Below are 24051 nucleotides of genomic sequence, written 5' to 3'. Positions count from 1 at the left end.
GAGAATTTTAAAATAAATATAGAGTTTTAGGAAGACACTTAAATGATTATAAATACATATTTGTCAATATTATCCAGTTCTTTCTGATAGTCACAACTAGAGTATTTAACCCTAATATACTGTGGCTATCTACACTACACAAAGCCTGAATAACTCTGCTTTGAGTATGAAACAATTGCTTTCACATATCTCAACTGAAAAATGTTTCCACCAACATTTTTAAAGTCAGCGTACTATGTGCGGTACATGTGGTTACATTGAGGTCCATCAAAAAAAGTCACAAGGAGGGTGTCTCTGGCATGCAGACTTCATGAACACATACTGCAGATGGATTGACATAGGCTCATTACTGTCCATGGGATCAGTGATCTGCAAACTAAGAAGATTTCACAGAAGAGATGTAAGGGCTCTCTGAAGGAGATGTTACCTGTCTAGAATGTGAAAAATTGTCTGCACCACAAACTTTAAAATGACCATGGCATTTTAACCAACAACTGGTTTTGGTCAGATAAATATTCATTCCTGGGAAACATAAGTTCCGTCTGAAGTGAAATGAGGGCAAGTTTATAAACATATTGAAAACTGAGTTTATAATTGATGTAATGCCTTAACCGTAGCAGTGAAAGAACGCCTCACTAACATTGGATGATGTTCCCTGGCAACAATCTCTACAGGAGAGTCTGATAGAGAATTACTTCTCATTTCTGTGAAATAACACATACTGCAACAGCAGGAAACTTTGAATCAGACAATGGTGTAATCCCTCATGAGATTACAGACTCCAATCACAAAGCATCCCTCCCGGCTTCAGAACATTACACCAAAATAGATTAAGGTTCAAGTGGATTGAGAAAGAGAGTATTTTGGATGAACTTTTACTTATATTAATGCCAAGGATAATTAAGTAAATTCAACCAGTGTACTTCTAAGAAATTTTACAGTAGACAACTGTCTTTTAACTATCACACTTCTACAATAACCAGTTATGGAAGTTCCCTATAGGAATTATCCCTGCACTGTTCAAAGGTTATACAATAGATACATATGCACACACATTCATTTTGATATATAAAATATATTTTAAAAGGTGACCAAGACACCAGGCACTTTTGACATAAATAACAAAAAACAAATAGCAACTCAAGCTACAAGCCAACCTCTACCAAGAGCCCCTCCAACCAAATAACCCCCAGGACGCACAAAAACACTATGCCCATTCTGGCATGGGTAGGGGTTATAGATGGAAACATTTCTGTAGAGAGTTCCCTTTTAAAACAATATGGTGGTCATTTGAAGCTGCTCAGTGGGTCTGTGGATGCATTAGTGGACCAAGGCACATAGCTTTCCAATTTGACATATAGCTTTCACCTCCACAGATGTGCTACATATTTTGTATATGTACATGCAAATAAAGACTTTTTAAATTTGCACCAAATTTCCATATATAACTGTCTGATGGTGCTGATAGAACATAAGCATGATACAATAATATAAGTAATCTATTCAGTTTCACTAATAGACAGAGAAACCACAAACATCTGTGTAAAACAGCACTAGATTACAGGTGCCAATTCTATAAAGATATTTTTAGGATTAGATAGATTTCCATGACAGTCTGAGCTTTGGCTTTTCTCCCGTTTCACAGCAAAAGAATTGCCTTTCTATCACAGAATCCTTATAAAGGACAATAAGGAAAGAGAAAAGAAACAGGAAACATTTCAAATGCAGGGAATGTTATTCTATTTCTTTGTAGACCAGCATTGTGGACTGATACCAAATGCCTGTCAGTCATATACTGAATTCCTATCAAGCAGGTTGCACTTAATATGAAAGCTAGGCAATTGTTATCCACCCGTCCATCCATCCACCGGGGCTTGCTCCTTTTCCAAGACTGATTGCCTTATGCCACCACAAAACAATCCTCCACAGCATATTTGCACACGCCTACTCAAGTCCTTATGCAAAAAGTGGAATGTAAGCAAGCAAAATGTCAACATCTCCATTTAGGAAGACAAGGTAGGAGTTTCAATTACATGAGCTGCTTTCAGACTCTTCTCAAGAAACCCTCTCTTGACATTGCTGCTCTTCTCAATTACCATCTTGTCTCAAATCTTTTCTTTTTGAGCCAGTTGATTCCAACAGCTATGGTGAAGGAACTTTGCTGTTATCTGGAGTCATTATTATAGGCAGTGCAGGTAACTATGCCGAAAGTTATGATTTACTCAACATTTTCCATTATGAGACCCTGTTTTCAGTTGCTTAGATCTTTGCCAAACTTTAATCACTTGGCATGAAATTTTCCATGCCTTATGTATGTTTCAGGCTGCATTTCTTTAAAAAATCAGCTAAAAGAGCTCAGCAGTTTCTTAGAAAGAGGCGAGGGGAAAATATATTGTTTTGCCCATATTATAAAATTCTTACAGTTTCATTAAGAAGCTCTAGAGCCTCTGTGCTTTGGAACAGAGGCTCAAAATTTGGCAGGGAAGGGACAGTGCCCCGGTGTCAGGGATGTGCCTTTTGCTGTCCCCTTGAACATCTACCCAAATCTGGATAAGTTATGAGCCTCTGAAAACTTCACTTGACACAAGCTGAGTAGAGACTTGTTAGAGCTGGAAAGCTAAATTCTCCAAAACTTCTGTCTGCACTGAGCATGCTCCAGTATGTGGCTGCAGGACTTTCCTTGCAATGGCTAGCCTGGCACCCTGATTGAAATGCAGTGGGCTGAGTAGTTGATGAGGGAGTATGTATGGGGTGGCTGGGATGAGTTTGCTTTTTTTAAAAATACCAACAAAATTAGATACCAAAAGCTACATTAGAAGAATGTTAGAGTTGCAAAGTCAAGCACCCATAACTAAGGAAGTACCAGAGTTAAGGTTGCTTGTGACACCTTAATTGTTGAGCCTGTTGTGCATATATATTACGATAAGGTCTTTAATGACTTGACCGTATTTTTCCCCACAGGAATCTGCTGCATTCAGTTCACAGAAAATGTGCGAAGTATATAACTTTCAGACTGGCACACCAAATGCAGTTTTCCTGTCTGCAAAATATGCAGGTCCAATTTTTGAGGACAGCTTGAGGCCGGCTGAAAATTCAGATCACTAGATTCAATCCAATCCAAATATTACTTAAAATTTCTTTCCCCCCATTTCAGAAGTCCCGCCCATTCCCTGCAAAACACCTAAATAACCCAAATCCAGCCAAACAACATGATACTACTGGATTCCATAGCTAGGACATAAACATTGTTAAAACATCTCTTCAGATGGAGGAACCCTCTTACAAACTGAGGTCTGTGTGTTTAAGCACATACAAATAATAATAATACCTGTCTTATAATACCTGTGAATGTATTATTGTAGTGCCTAGGACTCCCAGTGATGGACCGTGACCCTGTTTTGCTAGGCACTGTACAAACACAGAACAAAAAGGCAATCCTGCGTGCTGGGTAATTTGTCCACTCTGCCAATACAGCAACTATGAGCAAGCAGGTTGCTGCAATTTATAAGTATCCAATGATTCTTTTTATTTTAGTAATCTGCAAATTTATGAGAAATACCAAAAGAGCAAGGACAGCAGGTTATGTGCCTTACCAACAAAAAACTGCTACACTTAGTCCCACCAGACTCAACATTATCCTCTAATTAGTACAAGATCTTCATATATATACATGGAGTACAAATGTGCCATTGCTTTCAGACTCTCTTTAGAATGTATTAACTATAATATTAATAACTTTAAATATTGTCTGGAAATGCTGGAGTACTGCACTGAAACACAGTATGTAGACATTAGAGTCCATGATCATCCCTCTCTCAAATTATTTCCTAATTTATTGACTGTAATATAAACATGGCCTCTGCTTATTTTTGGCTAATATTTACTGTAGTCTTCTTATGTTTTTTTGTGCATAGACTTTTATGCTAGTCAAAAAACAAAACCAAAGGTTCCTACCCATTGCAGCAACACATGTGATACCTCAATCCATACAAAACAACTTCCTTTCACAACACCCTGCATTCCTTGTCTTCAGATCAGTTTTTAAATCTATTACAAATAGTTCCTTGTGTGTATAATGCAATGACATTTGTTAAATCAGTCTGTTGTCTGTCCAATCAAAGGCCTTCCTGACATCCAGATAAATTAGATCTTTTCTTTCATCCTTCTCCAGCCTGATAATGTGCTTGGAAAACTTGAAGTGAATTTGTCAGGCATGTTCTTTCTTTCATGAATCAAATCTAACCCTTCCAAGAGCAGAAGAGACATTAGTGGATGAAAGGCAAAACAACCACTATTAGCACATATTTCCAGGAAGTGCTGCATAATGATTGTGACCATTCACACAGACAGCATATTTACTTTTCAAAAAACACAGTATTCTACACCAATACTATCAGCAGTCCCTAGCTAACTGTAACAAAGTTTGGGGATGTTTAATTTAATTTTAAACATCTTAAGGTGTAAAAGCGATTTTATGTCTGGTATGGTTGCCCCTTTTTGACCCAAGTGGCTAGACAAATTTCAGGGCCTTGGGGATGTTCCACTTGAGAATAGAAATTTGTGGTGGTCAGGTATTTCTTTGATGCAGTTTTGCTTATTTACAAAGAATGTACAGAGTCCAATGTCCCTGAACAGAGAAGGAACCAAAAACCTAAAAGGGGCAGTTTCTTAGCTTACAGTCCGCAAGCCTCTTTACCAACACCAGGCCTAAAAGCTCTCTCTTAGTGCAGGTCTACACTACCTCTTAAGCCGATCTAACTTACATTGCTCGAGGTGTGAAAAAGATGCCCCCTGAGCTATGCAAGTTATAGTGACCTAAGCGCTGTCTGTACCTGCGCTATGTCGGCAGGAAACGCTCTCACACCGATATAGCTTCACCTCTCGCAGAGGTAGAGTAATTATGCTGATGGGAGAGCAATCTTCGGCCGGCATAGAGCTCCTTTATCAGATGTGCTACAGCTACACCAATGTAGCGCTTCCAGTGTAGACCTACCCTTGGTCTCTAGCTTTTTTTTCCCCAGGGTCACACTGTGTTCACAAGTTGCTGCTTGGCTTTCTTGCCTCCCCTTCTCTCTCTGTTCTTGTCTGAATTTTTTTATGTGTTCTTCCACTCCCACACTTCCCAAACACACCTGGTTGTAGGAGAGTAAAGAGTTAAAAGCTGGAAAGTGGTCAGGCCTAAATTACAAGGAACAGGGTCAAGGCAAGGGCAAACCTTGTTTCTGTTAATTGGTGTGAATTTTAGTTAGAGCCTGTTATCTCTCTTCTTCTTCTCCCTTCCTGGCCATTCCTATCACCATTCCTGTGCAAGGCCTTCTGGTGGGAAGAAAGCATTATCTTCCTTCTCCCCCTGGCATGCCTTTACTTTAAAGAAAGTTAGTGTAAAATGTATAGGTTTTAAGATGATGTGCCTGACCTCTGTATGGTAATCCTGTAAACAACAAACAGGGGTGGGTATAATTATATTCATTATGTAGTTGTTAATATTCATTTTATAGGTGTCAATGTAACCAAATAAGGGTCTATGGGGAGTTGCTGAAAATGTATACATTTACATACCGTTATGGATAAAAGAATTGTAAAGTAACCCCCTCGTTGCTCACTCGCAGCGTTGAGGTGAAACGAGCAGGCAATAAAGGGTTCTGTCTCCTCAATTCACACCTGAGACAACCTGTTTGATTATTTCTAACACTGGTCACAATGCCCAGTCAAACCCTTCCCTCCATCAGCACAGTGCTAGTTTCTGGGCAGACTCAATTGCCTTTGTGTAGGTGTGGCCCTTTAACTGTCTCTTAACTGTCTCTATCTTTAATGGAGGACTCGTTCACACAACAGTTGGAATGAGATTTTAACTCAACCCATAACAAGGTTTCATGCAAGTCATAACAGTCTGTTGCTGGTGGACAGCATTACATACATCACTAGATCCTCATAACAAAATGTATCTGTCAAAACATGAATAAGCCTTATTCTCCTCTGCCTAACACCTTGTGCAGAGCAGTGTAATAAGCTACTACTAGAGAAAGGCCTGGCCTAGACATATTTAAACCCTGGTTTATTCATCCCTGGTGTAATTTCATTGACTTCAGTGGATAAATTCAGTCCATAAAGGGTGTGGGTTTTGGATTTTTGTTTTGTTTTTTTAACTTTGAGTAAATCGATTGCCAAATAATTCAAGGTAATTAATCCATTTATAAAGGCCACCCAGGATATTCTCTACATGTTTGTAGCTTAGAACAAATGTTTAGTGAGAATGTCCATGCTAGCCTTTACAAAGTGTCAACTGCCTCAGGTTAATTAGCAGTTTACTCAAGTAAAAAAGTCTAATAAAGACAAGCCCGAACTGTAAACTGAGAACATTACTCATTTTAATTGATTTTATTTGTATCTAAAATGAATTTTCCTTCAAATTTAGTTTTCTGCTTTCATCTCCAAATGATGACTTCACCCTATAGCCCCTTTTATTAGATTTTGCAAACATTCAGAATGGTTCTCAAATAATCAGGCTAGCTGTCTTAACCAATTTGCAGTGATAAAGATATAGTGACATTCAGAAAGAAAAAATGCTTAAATCAAAACACACAAAAAATCAGCTCTGTCTAGTATATTTAATACCCAGTTTAATAAATTTCAACTTCCAGGCCCTGATTAATTGACATTTCTGTGCATAGAACAGAAATGACACACACAGTTGCACAAGAATCAAAACCCATTACTGCTAAGAAGCTGACTAACCTTCAAAGCCTCTCTGTATCACAACATACCTAAAACATTTTATATGTTGAATTTTACAAAGCATGAAGTGATTGGAAGTCCAGCACTCCCTGGAAGTATACTTTTCCCATAAAATATTGTAACTAAACTTCTCCTTAACCCCATTAAAAATAATCTCAAAATCATTGAGCTGATACTATTTATGAGAAATGGGAAGGTCTGAGAGAACATTAATTTAAATTGGTCTAATTAGAAGTTGTTAGCTGATAAGGTATGTGCAGTAAAGATAGGTTTGACAGAATTTGACTTTTTAAAATATAGTATTGACAGATAATATTTTGTTTTTTTATTTTTAAGTACTTCTATAATTTTGTATCAATTTAAATTTTCATTGTGTGGGAAATTATGGAGGGGGTCAGACAATAATTATTTAGTGACAGTAGGCATTGAGATTTAAAATGCTAGAGCTTTTTAACCATTAAAACACAAGTGGTCAGCATCATGTATCACAATATACAAAGTAAGTATCCTTAGATCAAAATCTAAGTTCTGAAGCAGATTTTTCTTACTTTGCCTCTCTGTAAATTTTGATTATTATTGATAGAAATATATTTTGTCTGTTGGTATATGTGAAATCGATTTTAATGACATTTACTGATAAAAATCGAATCCTTCCAAGCCTAAGTAAAGATAACAAGACAGAGACTAAATATAATTTCAGAATTTAACCGAGTATTCTTTGTACTTAAAATTATTACCATTTCCAATTAAATGCTGGATTTTAAACCACAGCATTTCCATATGCTTAACATAGTTTGAAGTTTTATAGTCACCTAACTCAGTATTTCCTGAAGCTCTCATGTTTCAGAAAGTCTGGGTGGGTGATGGTGGCCTGTGATGTAAAGAAGGTCAGACTAGATGTCAATACAGTTATTTTCATTGCTGAGCTTATGATGGGGGCTACATTTACATACTGTACAATACAACACTACCAGTTTATGTTTTGTATTGCTTTGGAAAAAAATGCTTGACTCTGTAAAGCACTTTGAGACACTTAAGGCCAGATCCTCAGCTCTGCTTTGTTGGGCTCTGGTGAACACTGGACTAGGTGGCCAGTATGGGATTCTCAAGGGTTGAGTAGAGTCCCTTTTCTCAGATTCCCCACTGGAGGTGGTTACTATCCTTAGAGATTCTATGGCACAGTTTGGTTCATATAAGATTTTTATTTCATTTGACTCTATGCCTTCTTTCACAAATAGTGCCGCTTCCCCATCAGTACAACTTATTCTGTCCTTCCGATATATTTTGTATCCTGGTATTACTGTATCCCATTGATTATTCTCATTCCACCAAGTTTCAGTGATGCCTATTATATCAATATCCTCATTTAATACAAGGCACCCAAGTCCACCCATCTTAGGGTTTAGACTTCTAGCATTTGTATATACGCACTTTAAAAAATTGTCACTCTTTAGCTGTCTGCCATTATGTGATGTAATTGAATGAGACTCTTTTTCATTTGACTGTTTCTCATCAGACCCTACCCATATTTGATCCTACTCTTTACTAGGATATAGACAATCTCCATTAATAGATCCTCCCCTAAGGGATGTCTCTGTCTGAGCCACATACTCCTCTGCACTTGTCGGCTTTCCCCCAGCCCTTAGTTTAAAAACTGTTCTACGACCTTTTTAATTTTATGTGTCAGCAATCTGGTTCAATTTGGTTGGGTGGATCCCATCCTTCCTATATTGCTCTCCTTTTCCCAAAAGTTTTCCCAGTTCCTAATAAATCTAAACCCCTCTTCCCTATACTATCTTCTCATCCATGCATTGAGACCCAGCAATTCTGCCTGTCTAACTGGTCCTGTGCGCGGAACTTGAAGCATTTCAGAGAATATGATCATGGAAGTCCTGTACTTCAACTTCTTACCTAGTAGACTAAATTTGGCCTCCAGGTACTCTCTCCTATCCTTCCCTATGTACCTGCAGGTTACAGTGGATAAGAAGCTGGATAGGAGTCAACAGTGTGCCCTTGTGGCCAAGAAGGCTAATGGCATATTGGGTTGCATTAGAAGGAGCTTTGGCAGCAGATCAAGGGAAGTGATTATTCCCCTCTATTCGGCATTGGTAACGCCACATTTGGAGTATTGTATCCAGTTTTAGGCCCCTCACTACAGGAAGATTGTGGACAAATTGGAGAGAGTCCAGAGGAGGGCAGTGAAAATAATTAGAGAGCTGGGGCACATGATTTATGAGGCGACTGGGCTTATTTAATCTGCAGAAGAAAAGAGTGAGGGGGGATTTGGTAGTGGCCTTCAATTACCTGAAGGGGAGTTCCAAAGAGGATGGAGCTAGGACGTTCTCAGTGGTGGCAGATGACAAAACAAGGAGCAATGGTCTTAAGTTGCAGTAGGGGAGGTTTAGGTTGGATATCAGGAAAAACTTTTTCACGAGGAGGCTGGTGAAGCACTGAAATGGGTTACCTAGAGAGGTGGTGGAATCTCCATCCTTAGAGGTTTTTAAGGCCGGCTTCACAAAACCCTGGCTGGGATGATTTAGTTGGGGTTGGTCCTCCTTTGAGCAGGGGCTTGGACTAGATGACTTCCTGAGGTCTCTTCCAATCCTAATCTTCTATGATTCTATGAATTATCAGACACAGATGAATACGATTTGTTGGGGAAGAGTCAAAATGGTTTTTGTAAAGGGAAATGATGCCTCACCAATCTACTAGAATTCTTGGAAGGGGTCAACAAGCATGTGGACAAGGGTGATCCAGTGAATATAGTGTACTTAGCTTTTTAGAAAGCCTTTGACAAGGTCCCTCACCAAAGGCTCTTAAGGAAAGTAAGCAGTCATAGGATAAGAGGGAAGGTCCTCTGCTAGATGAGTAACTGGTTAAAAGATAGGAAACAAAATATAGGATGATCATAAATGATTTGGTAAAGGGGTAAATAGTGAGGTAGCAAAATTTGCAGATGATACTAAATTATTCAATATAGTTAAGTTCAAAGCAGGAATCTAAATTAGCTGTTACCACACAAGAAAGAGCTCTTGGAGTCACTGTGGATAATTCTCTGAAAACATCCACTCAATATGCAGCGGCAGTCAAAAAAGCTAACAGAATGTTGGGAATCATTAGGAAAGGGATAGATAATAAGACAGAAAATATCATATTGCATCTTTATAAATCTATAGTATGCCCACATCTTGAATACTGCATGCAGATCTGGTCACCCCATCTCAAAAAAGATATATTAGAATTGGAAAAGGCATAGAAAAGGGCAACTAAAATGATTAGGGGTATGAAAAAGCTTCCATACGAGAAGAGAATAATAGGAGTGGGACTTCTCAGTTTGGAAAAGAGACGACTAAGGGGGTATATGATAGAGGTCTATAAAATTATGACTGGTGTGGAGAAAGTAATATAACACAAAGGCTATGGCTATACTGACAGCGGCAAAGTCGCCGCCATCGGATCGATTTCTTTGGATCAACTGAGCAGTCAGTGAAAACCCGCTCAGTCGATCCAGAAATCGACATACTAAGACCACCTTCACAAGTGGCGCAGTGCAGTGAAGACGGCGCGCAGAAGAGAAGCAGAGAAATTGATGGGAGTTATGCAAGTTTTTTGCGTAGCTTGCGTAACTCCTGTCGACTGCCACTGAATCTCAGAGGTAATGTAGACAGGATCAAAAACTTCTCATAATACAAAAACTAGGGGTCACCAAGTGAAATTAATAGGCAGTAGGTTTAAAACGAAAAAACAGAAAAAGGAAGTATTTCTAAACACAACACACAGTCAATCTGTGGAACTCTTTGCCAGAGGATGTTGTGAAGGCCAAGTCTATAATGGTGTTCAAAAAAACAACTAGATCAGTTCATGGAGGATAGGTGCATCAATGGCTATTAGCCAGGATAGGCAGGGATTGCTGTTTGCCAGAGGCCGGGAATGGCTGAGGAGATGGATCACTTGATGATTACCTGTTCTATTCATTCCCTCTGAAGCACCTGGCATTGATCACTGTCAGAAGACAGGATACTGGGTTAGATGGACTATTGGTCTGATCCAGTATGACCATTCTTATGTTAGATCATTGCTGTGTCCAAATTCTCACAATTTTTCATAGATTCTAAGGCCAGAAGGGACCACTGTGATTATACAGTCTGTCCTCCTGTATAGCACAGGCCAGGAATTTCCTCAAAATAATTCCTAGAGCATATCTTTTATATATCCATTACACTGAAGATCTCATTATCCATGCTGCTAAAATTCTCACCCAGGCCTCATCCTCTCCTTTTTGACTGCTGCAACCTCTTTTTCTCACCTTGCTTACCTCCTCATAATCTACTCAGATCCTCTCAAAATGCTGCTGGCTGAGATCAGCTTTCTGGGTCAAAGCTGGCTATTGGGGATCATCAATATTTATTATTTTAAAAAATTGTTTATATTGAATGTTTTTATTCCTCTCTCTCTCTTTCTTTATATGTTGCTTCTCTTCTTAAATTGTAAGCTCTTCACACCAGGGACGGTGTCTTCACATCTGTTTGCAGGGTGCCTAGCACATTGTGGGTGGTACTATAATGAAAACAATAATAATGGAAGCATCCCAATCTCCTCTGTTTCTAAATCAGACATGACAAACAACCCAAAATCATTGGCCATCTCAGAGGCATAAGGATTAATCTTAAATTTTCTGTTTTCAGTAGTAATACTAAAATCAATCAATGACACTGTCGTTCTTCACAGAGCATTGTGTAAGCACCGATGAGTTCTTTGATGACGGCTGAGTCCAATGAGGAAGTGACAGTCCGGTTCAAAGGTAGGGCATGCCCACCCACTAGCAATGCTCTCAATCTGAGCAGCAGATTCTTTCTTCCTCTGACACCTGACATCACAAAGCTTGATCCAGTCCGCCCACCACCCAGCAAATGAGTGGGAATGGACTGGTGGTACAGTGGTAATACTAAAGGCATAGCAGTTTGTCAGAAAGCCTTAGCAATTAGTGAATAATCTAGCCCCTGGGAAGTCTTACATCTAAAGATTTTACAGATGCCATTAGAGGTATTACGCTTTAATTAAAAGTCTAGTTATCCTATGATACATAGTTTCAGGTAACCAAATAGAGGTAAAAGTGTGCCACAAAGTTGTCTTACATGATAAAATATTTTAAATGGCTGTCCCCTTTGTAATGAGGACACTGATTTCAGAATTAATAGTCCACATTTTCTTTTAGTTCCACACTAAATGTTGTCTGTTAAAGATAGCCACTAAGTAGTACAGAGTTTAGGGACCAATTATGCAAGATGCGATGTGCCTCCCTGTAAGATCAGGTACTTAAGGTACAACTGCAGTTCTCTCTCTGGAATACTTTTACCACTGTAATCCAGTACTGAAGAGATCAGAGACTCCCTGTTCTACTTACAATAGTCTATACTGTGGTGCAGAATTACATGTCTTAAAAGCCAGTTCAAAACAACAAGGCTCAGGGAAGCATTTGGAATTTTTGTCTGGTTTTATAAATCCATGTGAAAGCCCCTGGATTGCTGCCATCTTCTATTTAGGTAATAATATGAGACACTCTCAATCATATTTTTATCTACTTACTAAACCATACTTTTAGTATCTCAGCATAATTACATTTTTAGTTAGAAATCCATAAAAAGATTAATATTCTTCCTTCCCCAGTAGTTTTCTTTATAGAATATTTCTATAAACAACTACAGCACTTGTGGAAAGCATAGTGGATTGAACATGGGCCCAGGAACCATGTATTTCTCATTTGTATGGCCTTAGGCGAGATACTTAACTATGCTGCCTCCATTGCCTCTTCTCTAAAAGTGGGATAATAATTTCCTAACATAAAGGGATATTGTGAAGAAAAATTAATGTTCATAGTTGCAGAATGTATTTAAAAGTGCTAAGAAATGTAGATCTAAATTCCCTGCTGTTGTAAATTAAAAATAATGGAGCTATACCTATTTACCCCACCAGAGAACTAGGTCCATTATTTTTAGTGACTATCCATAGCCCTGGTAAGTAAAGACCTCTGTTTACAGAGGCACAGGGACAGCACTGGCAAGTAATGCTGACAGGTTTTCCCACACCATTCCATAAATATACTTCAGCAAACCTGACTTAGAAAGATTCCCTTTAGATGATGGTTCAGTCTCCATGTTTATTCAGTCCTTGGCCTCTCTGCTTAAATATTGTGCTAAAGACACCAAGGTAAGCACCTAGACAGACAGACAGATGAACCAAAGGTGGCAGTTAGTGCCAGTTGTGAAAGTGAGTTTGGGTGATGTGGACATCTGTCTATTAGGATCAGGACTGAACATCAAACATATTTTCCTAAGCCACTAAACAGTTATCAAATGGTGATAACTTTTATCCACTGCCATTTTAGGTGGGATTTATACAGCTGACTTCCAGTTGAAAGGTTCTAAATCCCTTTATCAATCCCTGGAGTCACCTCATCTCCCAAAAAGATTTTTTTTTCTTTACTGAATGCTGCTGCAGCAATAAATACCATAAATTAGTTACTTAATTTCTTTTTCCCCACCACATAAGGCCTGAAAGGGTAAAATAGACCAACTATCCTATAGGCTGCACTACGAAGAAAGCCAGGGAGTGCTAAGGCCTAATTGGCTAATGAAGTCCAGCTGAGGGGAGAAGTGGGGCCTGGTTTATAAAGCCAGGAAGCTGGCAACAGAAGAGGGCTTCAGGGAAGTAGTCTGCAATCGCTTCCTGGGAAAAGGGAGGTATGTTTAGGATGATAGAAGGTAGTCTACAGTTACTCCCTGGGAGGATGGAGTTTAGGAAGGCAAACCCAGAGAGGGGGGAGAGCCAGAAAGATAGGAAAGGCTCAGGGGAAAAGCAGCAAGGAATAGGATAGTGATGAGAGGACCGCTGAGTTGGAACCTGGAGTACAGGACAGGCCTGTTGCTTAACAGATGGATCCTGAGTTACTAGGAGACATGTGTTTCAAGCCCTCCTCTCCCTCTTCTCTCATCCACCCAGGCTCTGCCCCCTTCCCCTTCAGAAACCGCAGATCCAAGGAGTACTGTCCATAGTATCCAAGATGCTGGAGAGAGAAGTGATGCTAGGAATATGGCCAACATCCCTACCACCTTCTGCACAGGAGGGTAAGATCCATGTGCAGAAAGTTCCCTTTATTCACAGATTTGGATGGGAAGGAATGTTGGATGACCTGGGTACCTGCATTTTTTTCTCTAAACTAGGTTATCCCTGAGGACACTGAAATATGGCTGTGCACAGAAAAGAAAGAGCCCTCCATCCTCATATATATCTGTATTCATAGATTCATAGCTTTGAAAACTGGAAGGGACAAGTATAGTAATCTAGGCTGATCTGCTCAACAAGGGGCAAAGAACCTCACCCAGTAATATCTGCACCAAGCCCATAATTTTTGTTTGAACCACAGCATATCTTTAAGAATGCCTTTTCAAATAGATTACTATTTATTGCCCACTATCTGAAATCTCTTCCCCATGTAGACCTTTATCAACTTGCCTTTAACTTTCTGTTGGATAAACTAAATAGGTTGACTTTCAGAAGTCTCTCACTATAAGGTAGGTTTCCCAGACATCTATTCATTCATTTAATTCTTTTCTGAACCCTTTCCAGTTTGTCAACATCTTTTTTGAGGTGTGGACACCAGAACTGAACACAGTATTCTAGTAAAAGTCTCACAAATGCCATATGCAGAGGTAGTATCATTTCCCTACACTACTCCTTTGCTTATATGTCTGGGGATTGTGTTTGCCCCTGTAGCTATTGCATCACATTGGGAACTCTCACTTAATTGGTTTTCTACCCTGACCCTAGGGTCATTTTCAGTGTCACTGAATAACATGATACAGTCCCTGTCTTGTACATGTGAGTAGCATTCTTTGTTCTTAGATATGTGACCTTACATTTGTCTATATTAAAATGCATGCTCAAAATGCACCCACCTTCCCAAGCACTCCAGGTCAGCCTCTATAACTCACTATCCCCATAACTCTTTACCACTCCACCAAAATGTGTGTCATCTGCAAATGTTATCAGCGGTGAAGTTATATTTTCTTCCAAATCACTAATAGTTATTGAATAGCATTGTGCCAAGAGCAGACTCCACAGGTTACTGCATACAGGCCTGATCCAGAGCTCCCTGTGTATGCAAAACACCTTCTGAATCAAGAGACAGCCTTGGGTATGTAAGGAACATTGAATCTGGTGCTTTATTGTTCTTTATTGGCAGTCTGTATGTCTTTGGGTATGCCTATACTTCAACTGGAGGTTAAATTCCAGCTTGAGGAGACAAACCTGAGCTAGTTCTCATTGAACTAGTGCATTAAAAATAGAAGTGCAGCCACAGTGGTATGAGCAGCTGGAATGGCTAGCTGCCCAGTCTACTTGCCTGCTATCTTGGATAGGACTGTACTGAGAGTGGCTACCCCTCCTGCTGCTCATGCCGCTATAGTGACACTCTATGGGTATAGGTATGTCTCCTTGAGCTGGAAATTAGATCTCTGGCTCAAAGTGAAGACATACCTTTTGAATCATATCTGCCTAGTTACTGACAAAAACTAAGATCCTACTAGTGTCAGCTTTAAAAAATAATATGTATAAGGAGAAAGATCTACAGCATCCCACTCTCCTTCATGCATCAGTAAAACTGATAGCTAAGTTCCTATTTCCAAATATTTATCACTGGGGATGGTTCAAGCAAAGACAAAGAAGGAACAACACAACTTAATTTTAGGATGCCAGGTTCAACTAGAGTACCGGTACTGACAAAAATTGCCTGTCCTGACGAACAAAGGGAATAAATTTGACATGGAAGTCAAGAGGGAAAATAGCTATGAATGTTAAGGTGGTATTTTTCTCTCTATAGCTGCTCTTTAATACACTGTTGAGATAAACTACTCAAAAGCCTAAAATGCCTCAAAGTCCACAAAAGTATTTGTAGTTAAAAATATGTTTTTAAAGTTTCACAGAAGAAGTTGGGAAGCAGTAGAAATAGTGAAGCAAAGGAGTTCATTGGGGTAAATGGTGTACTGCAGAAAAGACTTTATTGGGAAATTCTGCAGCAAATGTTGACACAATCATTTATATCCATGGTTGCCTATGATTCATTGCCAGCACCATCTATTCAGTGCAGCTTTAGAAACTTTGAGGAAGAAATATATAAAATCCTGCTTGGGAACAGAGCCTTGCAGTTCATATTTTGGCAGCCAATGTTTTAACGTGTCACTGGCTCTTACACTGAGAATGTCACTAGTGCAGAAGTGATGAAATGCTGAAAGCATCAGAAAAACTTTAAAAAAGAAACTATGAATTAGGTAGAATTGCCAAACCAGAACCTATATACTTAGGTTATAGTAGAGTATGCTTTCTGAGGAAAGACAGAAAACTTTAAAAAAGAAACTATGAATTAGGTAGAATTGCCAAACCAGAACCTATATACTTAGGTTATAGTAGAGTATGCTTTCTGAGGAAAGACAGAAACAAGAGCAGAGCTAAAGAGAAGACCTAAAAACTGAGTTCTAGAAAAAGCTTTCAATTAATTATAAGAGAATTAACTTTCCTTGGGGAATAAAGATGAAGAACGATAAGCTCAAGATACATTGAGCAGCAATTGTAGGGGCAAGGGATAGATGTCTACACATAGATTATGTAATAACTTTAGTCACTCCATAGTTACATTTGTCAATGACTTTCCATTAAAAGCCTGATTTGGCTTCCTTGACCATGTGCCTCACAACAGTTTCTTTAACAGTGGCTGGAATCCTACCCATACCCATCCCCCAGAAGGGACACATTGACTGTGTTGACAAACAATGGACCCTGTGGCCTTCATCAACCAAGCTTGGGATGGGACATTTGATGAAGTGGGTTCTGAGTTACTATAGAGAATTCTTTTAATTCTTTCTTGGGTGTCTGGGTGGTGAATCTTGCCCACATGCTCAGGGTTTAGCTGATCGCCATATTTGGGGTCGGGAAAGAATTTTCCCCTATGACAGATTGGCAGAGGGGTTTTTCACCTTCCTCTGTAGCATGGGGCATGAGTCACTTGCTTGTGGATTCTCTGTACCCTGAAGTCTTTAAACCATGATTTGAGGACTTCAATAACTCAGTCATAGGTTAGGGGTCGTCTATTACAGGAGTAGGTGGGTGAGGTTCTGTGGTCTGCATTGTGCAGGAGATCAGATTAGATGATCATATTGGTCTCTTCTAACCTTAAAGTCTATTAATCTATCTTACAGATTGAGACAATAAGATGCCTCAGCATCTTTAACATCAAAGTGAAATCCTGGATGAACATTAAACCAGGAGACCTAGCGTTTGTCCCACTCAAGACATAGTTCTGCTTCCATGTCTCAGTCTAAATCAGAGCCATTTTATCCAAAGACTAATGTGAAAACTATTCACAATAAGAAAAACTGAACTCACCAACCGAGCAGAGACTGTAAGGATTAAAGTTGAAGGGTTTTCATCACTGCCTTGGGAAGTTACTCTATTATCAAATAAATCTTATCGCTGAAAGTCTCATCCCAACCCTTCCCTCAATATTCAACTCAAAATGTCCATTCCGTTAATTCAGCCCTTGAATTTTAGGACTCAGCAAGGTGAGCCAGGAAACACCTGGCAGTTCATAAAGAAGTGCATCTTCAGGTATTTGTTGTATTCATGTTACACATTTTGCTTAGCATATTTTCAAATTATTCTATCGTCACTTTAGGTACATTCAACACTGTCAGCCAGTCAAAGTACACTATGGTAGGAAATATAACTCTATTTATGAAGATTACATGGAGGCTCTCTCTTAAGAGATGGCAGTTCTAATTTATATATAGAAAATGCTTGATATGAATAGAGGCTACAGCCCTATCTATCTTCAGTAAATATAACTCCCAATATTGTAGTATCTGAGCACCTCACAATCTCTGATGTATTTATCCTCCCAACACTCATGTGAAGAAGGAAAATATTATGTCCCTCTCCATTTACAGAGAGAATAGGACACATCCAACGTCATAAAGCAGTCTGTGTCACGGAAGGGAACTAAACTCAAGTCTCCCAAATCCCAGGTCAGTGCCTTAACCCTGGATTATGCTTCTTCCATGAAGGAAGCTTGAAAATGGGACTTACAGATTGCTGCAGGCTGAGGGTATTATTGCCTACTAAAAATGTTTTAGACACCACTGGAAATGAACTCTTAAGAGGATGAAGTCTTAGAGGATAATTGGGATTCAAATAATCAGAAGCCAGCCCGTGAGTTTCGTAATATGCATTTTGTCTTCGGTCAGGGTCTGAGGAGAGAAGGGGAACTCTGGGAATCTTGAAGGTTTGCTTCTGGGGAGTTTGAGCAACCCAGGAAAGGAGCTTTAAGGAGCCTCTCATAACAGACCTTCAGTTAACGAGAGTTATACTGTATTTCCTATGGCACCTACATACCTAAATATGCTTCTAAAATGTTCAAGTCATTACATTTCCAATCTATTTAATTTTTCACAAGCAAAACTCTTCTATTCAACCCTAAGGCTTCCAAAATCTGAATCAATAACACTCTAATATAGAAAGTAAGAAGCAAGATTTTTTTCAAAGTCTATAAACATGAGGAATGTGTATACACATACAAAGCACAGTGCTATAACTTGGGTGCTACAAGATTTAGGTTTCCTTAGAATGAAATTCATAGCAAAGACATTTTTTTAAATAAACCTGCAGCACCTTGAATTATAGCTAGTCAAAATATTTAACTTTTTCATACCTGAAGAGGCAATATTGCACTAGGTCACCCAGAGCAGTGCAACAAAGTGTTAGAAAAATAAATACCTTGCATCAAATACTCACTGATTATGCTCAAGTAACCAATAACTATTTCTGAGAAGTATTTGTCCCAAACTTTTACAGGACAATGAATAATGGGTTATCAGTATAGCAGCAACATCAAGGATCAATATTCATTGTTTTTTAGAACTTCTTCTCCTATTCTTATGTCTAGTAAATGAGCCTTAGATATTTTTTAAGGAATTTTCCTATCGTATCTCTTTTTCATATCAGAAGCAAGGGTGAACCATGGCAAAAAAACAAAACAAAACCAAGTTTTTCCCTGAAGTATTTTCAGTAGAAATGAAGTACAGCACAAATAATTATATTACCATATTTAAAGAATTCATTAAGGGTGATGTCAAGATTACTGTCACATTATTAGTGGTCTGAGTCAATGGGCACACACTTATATGAAAGAGAGAAAAATTATACAATCAGATTTTAGCCCTAAATATTTTGGACCCAGATACTGGATGATAAAAAAACAAAGTATGTCTGAGGAAAACATCCTTTATTCTAATTTCCCCATTTTCAGTCATCTGTAACATTTTCAAAAAAGGCCTTAGCTGGGGAACATGATTTGCAGAGTCTGGAACTTGTTCTGCCTTGAAGTCATTTTCAGTCCTTCTCTCTCCAGTTTAACACACCACCTAAGGTTTTTTATTCAGGTTCCAACACGGACCCTCCATCACTATAGCATCTGAATGCCTTCCAATAGTATGCATCTGTCATATTCTTCCCTTTCTATACACGGGGAGAAATTGCCAAAAAATGTTAATGAGTGCTATGCTTTGAATTTCTATGAGCAAAGGCAAAGTCAAAGAAGTGCACTTTGCACTTGGAAGCAATGGTTGTTAGTTATGGAGTGGTTCAGAGTCTTGGAGCAGTCCCCAAGAAAGCTCCATCTCCTGCACAAGTTTTACCCTTGTGGTATACATCTCCATTATGACAGAGGATAGCAGTTGTCGACCATCCTCCTTGTCCCAGAGCCTTAGGCCATCTTTTAGATATCGCAGGTCTGGCTCATTGAACACCTTGAAAAGGACTGAGACTGATGCAATATTCTATGGAGAGCCAACAGAATGAGCAGATGACAAATTTGCTTTTTGTTTTATGAGGGTGGTATATCATTATCTGCATTTTAATGTGTTTTTACAATCTTCTTATACATTTACAGAATGAAATTATAGCTCAATGCCCCAAGAGCCTTGGCAGAGGATGCTTTATAAACTGAATTATTATTAGTTGGTTTGTACTTCAAAATACCATGGAACATGTTAACCACACAGACAAGAAGACCATTGTGCATTCTGCATGTTTTGTGATTTTCTCTGTAGTTTCCCCTCCCATTCCAGACAGATGAACTACGCTAATACGAAGGTTAAACCCAATCATACAGCGTCCACATACTTAAAATCACATGGTAGATACTAGTCAAGTAACGTCTCCTGTTAGGAGCTGTTCATGGATCCTCACTTTTTGAGGTGCATGCATTAAGTGGATCACGGTGCACAGGCCCATGAGAGCCATAATCAAGGGAAGAAGAGCAAACTATGACAATACATAGGGAAGACAGGAAGTATGGTAAGAGGCCACTGTGGCTTAACCTGGAGAACTTCAATGACCTGAACCTCAAAAAAGAGTCATACAAGAAGTGGAAACTAGATCAAATTACAAAGGATGAATATTAAAAAAAAACCCACCATGACCACGTAGGGACAAAACTGGAAAGGCTCAAAACGAGGTTAAACTAGCTAGAGTTATAAAAGATAACAAGAGAGCATTTTACAAATACATAAGAAGCAAGAGGAAAACCAGGTACAGGATAGGCCCATTGCTATATGAGGCGGGAAAGACAGTAACAGAAAACGCAGCAATGGCCAAACTGTTAAATGCCTTTTTTGTTTCAGTTTTCACCAAAAAAGTTAGCAGTTATTTGACAACTAACATAATGAATATCACAATGTAACTGGGATAGAATCTGAAGCTAAATCAGGAAAATAACAAGTTGAGAAGTACGTAAACAAATTAGAGATCTTCAGGTTAGTAGGGCCGGATGAAATACATCCTAGAATACTTACGGAACTGGCTGAAGAGATCTGAGTCATTTGCAATTATCTTTGAGAACTCACAGAGGATGGGAGAGATCCCAGAGGACTGGAAAAGGCACATATAGTGCCTATCTATAAAAAGGGGAATAAGGACAACCCAGAGAACTACAGCTCAGTCAGCTTCGGTACCCAGAAAGATAATGGAGCAAATAATCAAACAATCAGTTGGTAAGCACCTAGAAGATGATGAAGGTATGTAACAGTCAACATGGATTTGTCAAGAACCAATTGTGTCAAAACAAACTAATTTCCTTTTTCACCAGGTAACAAGTCTTGTGGGTGAGGGGAAACAAATGTCGTATCTTGACTTTTGATACTGTCTCGTATGACCGTCCCATAACAAACTAGAGAAACATAGCCTAAATGAACCTACCAGATGGTGGCTGGAAAACCATACTCAGTGAGAGCAGTTATTAATGGTTCACAAGCGAGCTGGAAGGGCATATCGAGTGGAATCCCACAAGGATCTGTCCTGCATCAGGTTCTGTTCAATAGCTTCACAAATGATTTGGATAATGGCACAGAGAACACGTATAGTTTACAGATGATAATCAAGCTGGAAGGGATTGCTAGCGCTTTGGAGGACAGAATTAGAATTCAAAATGGTCTTGACAAACTGGAGAAATGGCCTGAATTAAATAGGATGAAATTCAACAAGGACAAATGCAATGTACTACACCTAGGAAGGCATAATACCGAGATAGCTGGACCACTGGTCTGACCAACTATGGCCATTCTTATGTTCTAATAATCAACTGCACAGATACAAAATAGGAAGTGACTTTCTAGGAAGTAGTACAGCCGAAAAGGATTTGAGGGTTATAGTGGATCACAGACAAAATATGGATCAAAAATGCAATACTGTTACAAAAAAAGCAAACATCAGTCTGGGATGCATTAGCACAGTGTTGTAAACAAGACACATGTGTGACCTGATGTGCCTAGGGTAACCCACTTAAAAATGCCAAGGTCACGGCAGGCTGCAAAAGGAGAGTAGTTTCTCCAAAAACTGGTGGCTAACACTTAAGTTAGAGTCACCAATTAATCATAAACTCTGCTCCTGATTCCCCACACTGATTATCAAGAACCCTCCAAAAAGAAAAGAAATACACAGTCCCTTTATTGCATTTCAGTCTCTGGCTCCCAATCAATAACTAGGTCTAGTAAAGAGATACGTTATTTAAAATTCTATTCCCTTTACAAAACATTCTTCTGATCCGCAAAGGGTCAGTCACATGATCAGATGAATATTAGTTTGGATCTTACCCAACATACCACACTGCCAGTCAATCCTTCAGTATCTAAAGCTAAAGGTTTATTATAAAAGAAATGAAACAAAAAAGAAGAGAGATGTTAAATGATCAGAGCAATCAGATGCATATATATAACTTTAAAGTCCCTATACATCAGATTCTCAGCAACATTGGTGAGTTTGCTGGCTGGTAAAGTTCCTCTGGAGCACATCCAGAACCTTGGGTGAGTTTGTTGTCTGTAGTGTATGTGTTTGTGTTTGTGATGTGCTTGCTGCTTGACTGAAGTATATCATGTGGTCTGTTTGTTTAGGGGACCATGTGCTGATCTTAACAGCCTGCTAGGCAAGGGGGAAAGCTTCTTAATGAGGCTGACATCCTGAAGCCCTTTAGCACCCATCAACCCTGAACCAGGGGGCAGGGCTACTCAGGGAGAACCAGGATTGAAAAAGCCCACTCCTAAGCAAGCAGGGGCAGCTAACAGAGGAGTTTTGAGAGGGAGTTTAGAGGGGGAGTGGGAGGGTGAGGGGGTAGTTACACTTCATTAACATTCTGTAAACTACAGACAATAAACTCCTTCCCAAAAAAACAAACAACATAAAAGAAAGGGGTAAAAAAGAGAATGCAGACAGAAATCCAGCAACAGAGCGGGGGCTATCCAGTTTATCGGACTAAATGAAACATGTATGATTACCTGCCCTATGGGCAGGTGGCATATGTGTGCATTCGGTGCAAGGAGCTCCTGGCCCTAAAAGACCGCATACGGGCTTTGGAGACCAGGATGGCTGAACCGGAGGAGCTAAGGAAGACAAAGAAAAACACAGATGAGACTTTCTGGGACATAGCAGAATGGTCCCACATCTGGAATGACAGCCTCTGTACTGTTAAGAAGGATGAAAATCTCAGGGAAGGAAGGGGTATACTACCAACCAATTGACCAGGATGCTGATAGTGACTGTGAAATGCTCAGGGAGGTTAGAGAGGCTATAAAAATAAAAAACGCAATAATAATGGGGGATTTCAACTATCCTCATATTGACTGGGTACATGTCACCTCAGGACAGGATGCAGAGATGAAGTTTCTTGACACTTTAAATGACTTCTTTGAGCAGCTAGTCCTGGAACCCACAAGAGGAGAGGCAATTCTTGATTTAATCGTAAGTGGAGCACAGCATCTGGTTCAAGAGGTGAATATAGCTGAACCACTTGGTAATACTGACCATAACATAATAAAATTTAACATCCCTGTGGAGGGAAACACCAAAGCAGCCCACCACAGACTTATTTAATTTCAGAAAGGTAAGCTACACAAAAATGAGGAAGTTAGTTAAACAGAAGTTAAAAAGTACAGTGTCAAAAGTGAAATCCCTGGAAGTTGCATAGAAACTTTTTAAAGAAACTATAATAGAAGCTCAATTTAAATATATACCCCAAATTTAAAAAACACAGTAAGAGGACCAAAAAAGTGCCACCGTGTCTAAACAACCAAATAAAAGAAGCAGTTGGAGGCAAAAAGGTATCCTTTAAAAGTGGAAGTTAAATCCTATTGAGGAAAATAGAAAGGAGCATAAACCCTGGCAAGTGAAGTCTAAAAATATAATTAGGAAGGCCAAAAAAGAATTTGAAGAACAGCTAGCCAAAAACTTAAAAAATAACAGCAAAAATTTGTTTTAAGTACATCAGAAGCAGGAAGCCCACTAAACAACCAGTGGGATCACTGGATGGTTGAGATACTAAAAGAGCAGTCAAGGAAGATAAGGCTATTGCAGAAAAACTAAATGAATTCTTTGCATTGGTCTTTACGGCTGAGGAAGTGAGAGATATTCCCAAACCTGAACTATTCTTTTTAGGTGACAAATCTGAGGAACTGTGCCAGACTGAGGTGTCATTAGAGTACATTTTGGAACTAATTGAGAAATTAAATAGCAATAAGTTACCAAAACCAGATGGTATCAATCCAAGAGTTCTGAAGGAGCTCCAGTGTGAAATTGCAGAACTACCAACTGTGATATGTAACCTATCATTTAAATCTGCTTCTGTACCAGATGAATGGGGGATAGATAATGTGATGCCAATTTTTAAAAGAGGCTGCAGAGGCGATCCTGGCAATTACAGGCCAGTAAGCCTAACTTCAG

At 39.1% G+C, this 24051-nt stretch overlaps 1 protein-coding gene across 1 annotated transcript in view; it reads right to left on the bottom strand.

The window, feature by feature from the left end:
* CPQ (carboxypeptidase Q) overlaps positions 1-24051 on the bottom strand; it is a 240020-nt gene that overhangs the window by 86414 nt on the left and 129555 nt on the right. The window lies entirely within an intron of this gene.

Source organism: Emydura macquarii, unplaced genomic scaffold, assembly GCF_026122565.2.
Source record: "Emydura macquarii macquarii isolate MOO-44397 ecotype Brisbane River unplaced genomic scaffold, CSIRO-AGI_Emac_v2 contig_383, whole genome shotgun sequence".
NCBI lineage: Eukaryota > Metazoa > Chordata > Testudines > Chelidae > Emydura > Emydura macquarii.
This window is presented reverse-complemented; position numbering and strand designations above follow the sequence as displayed.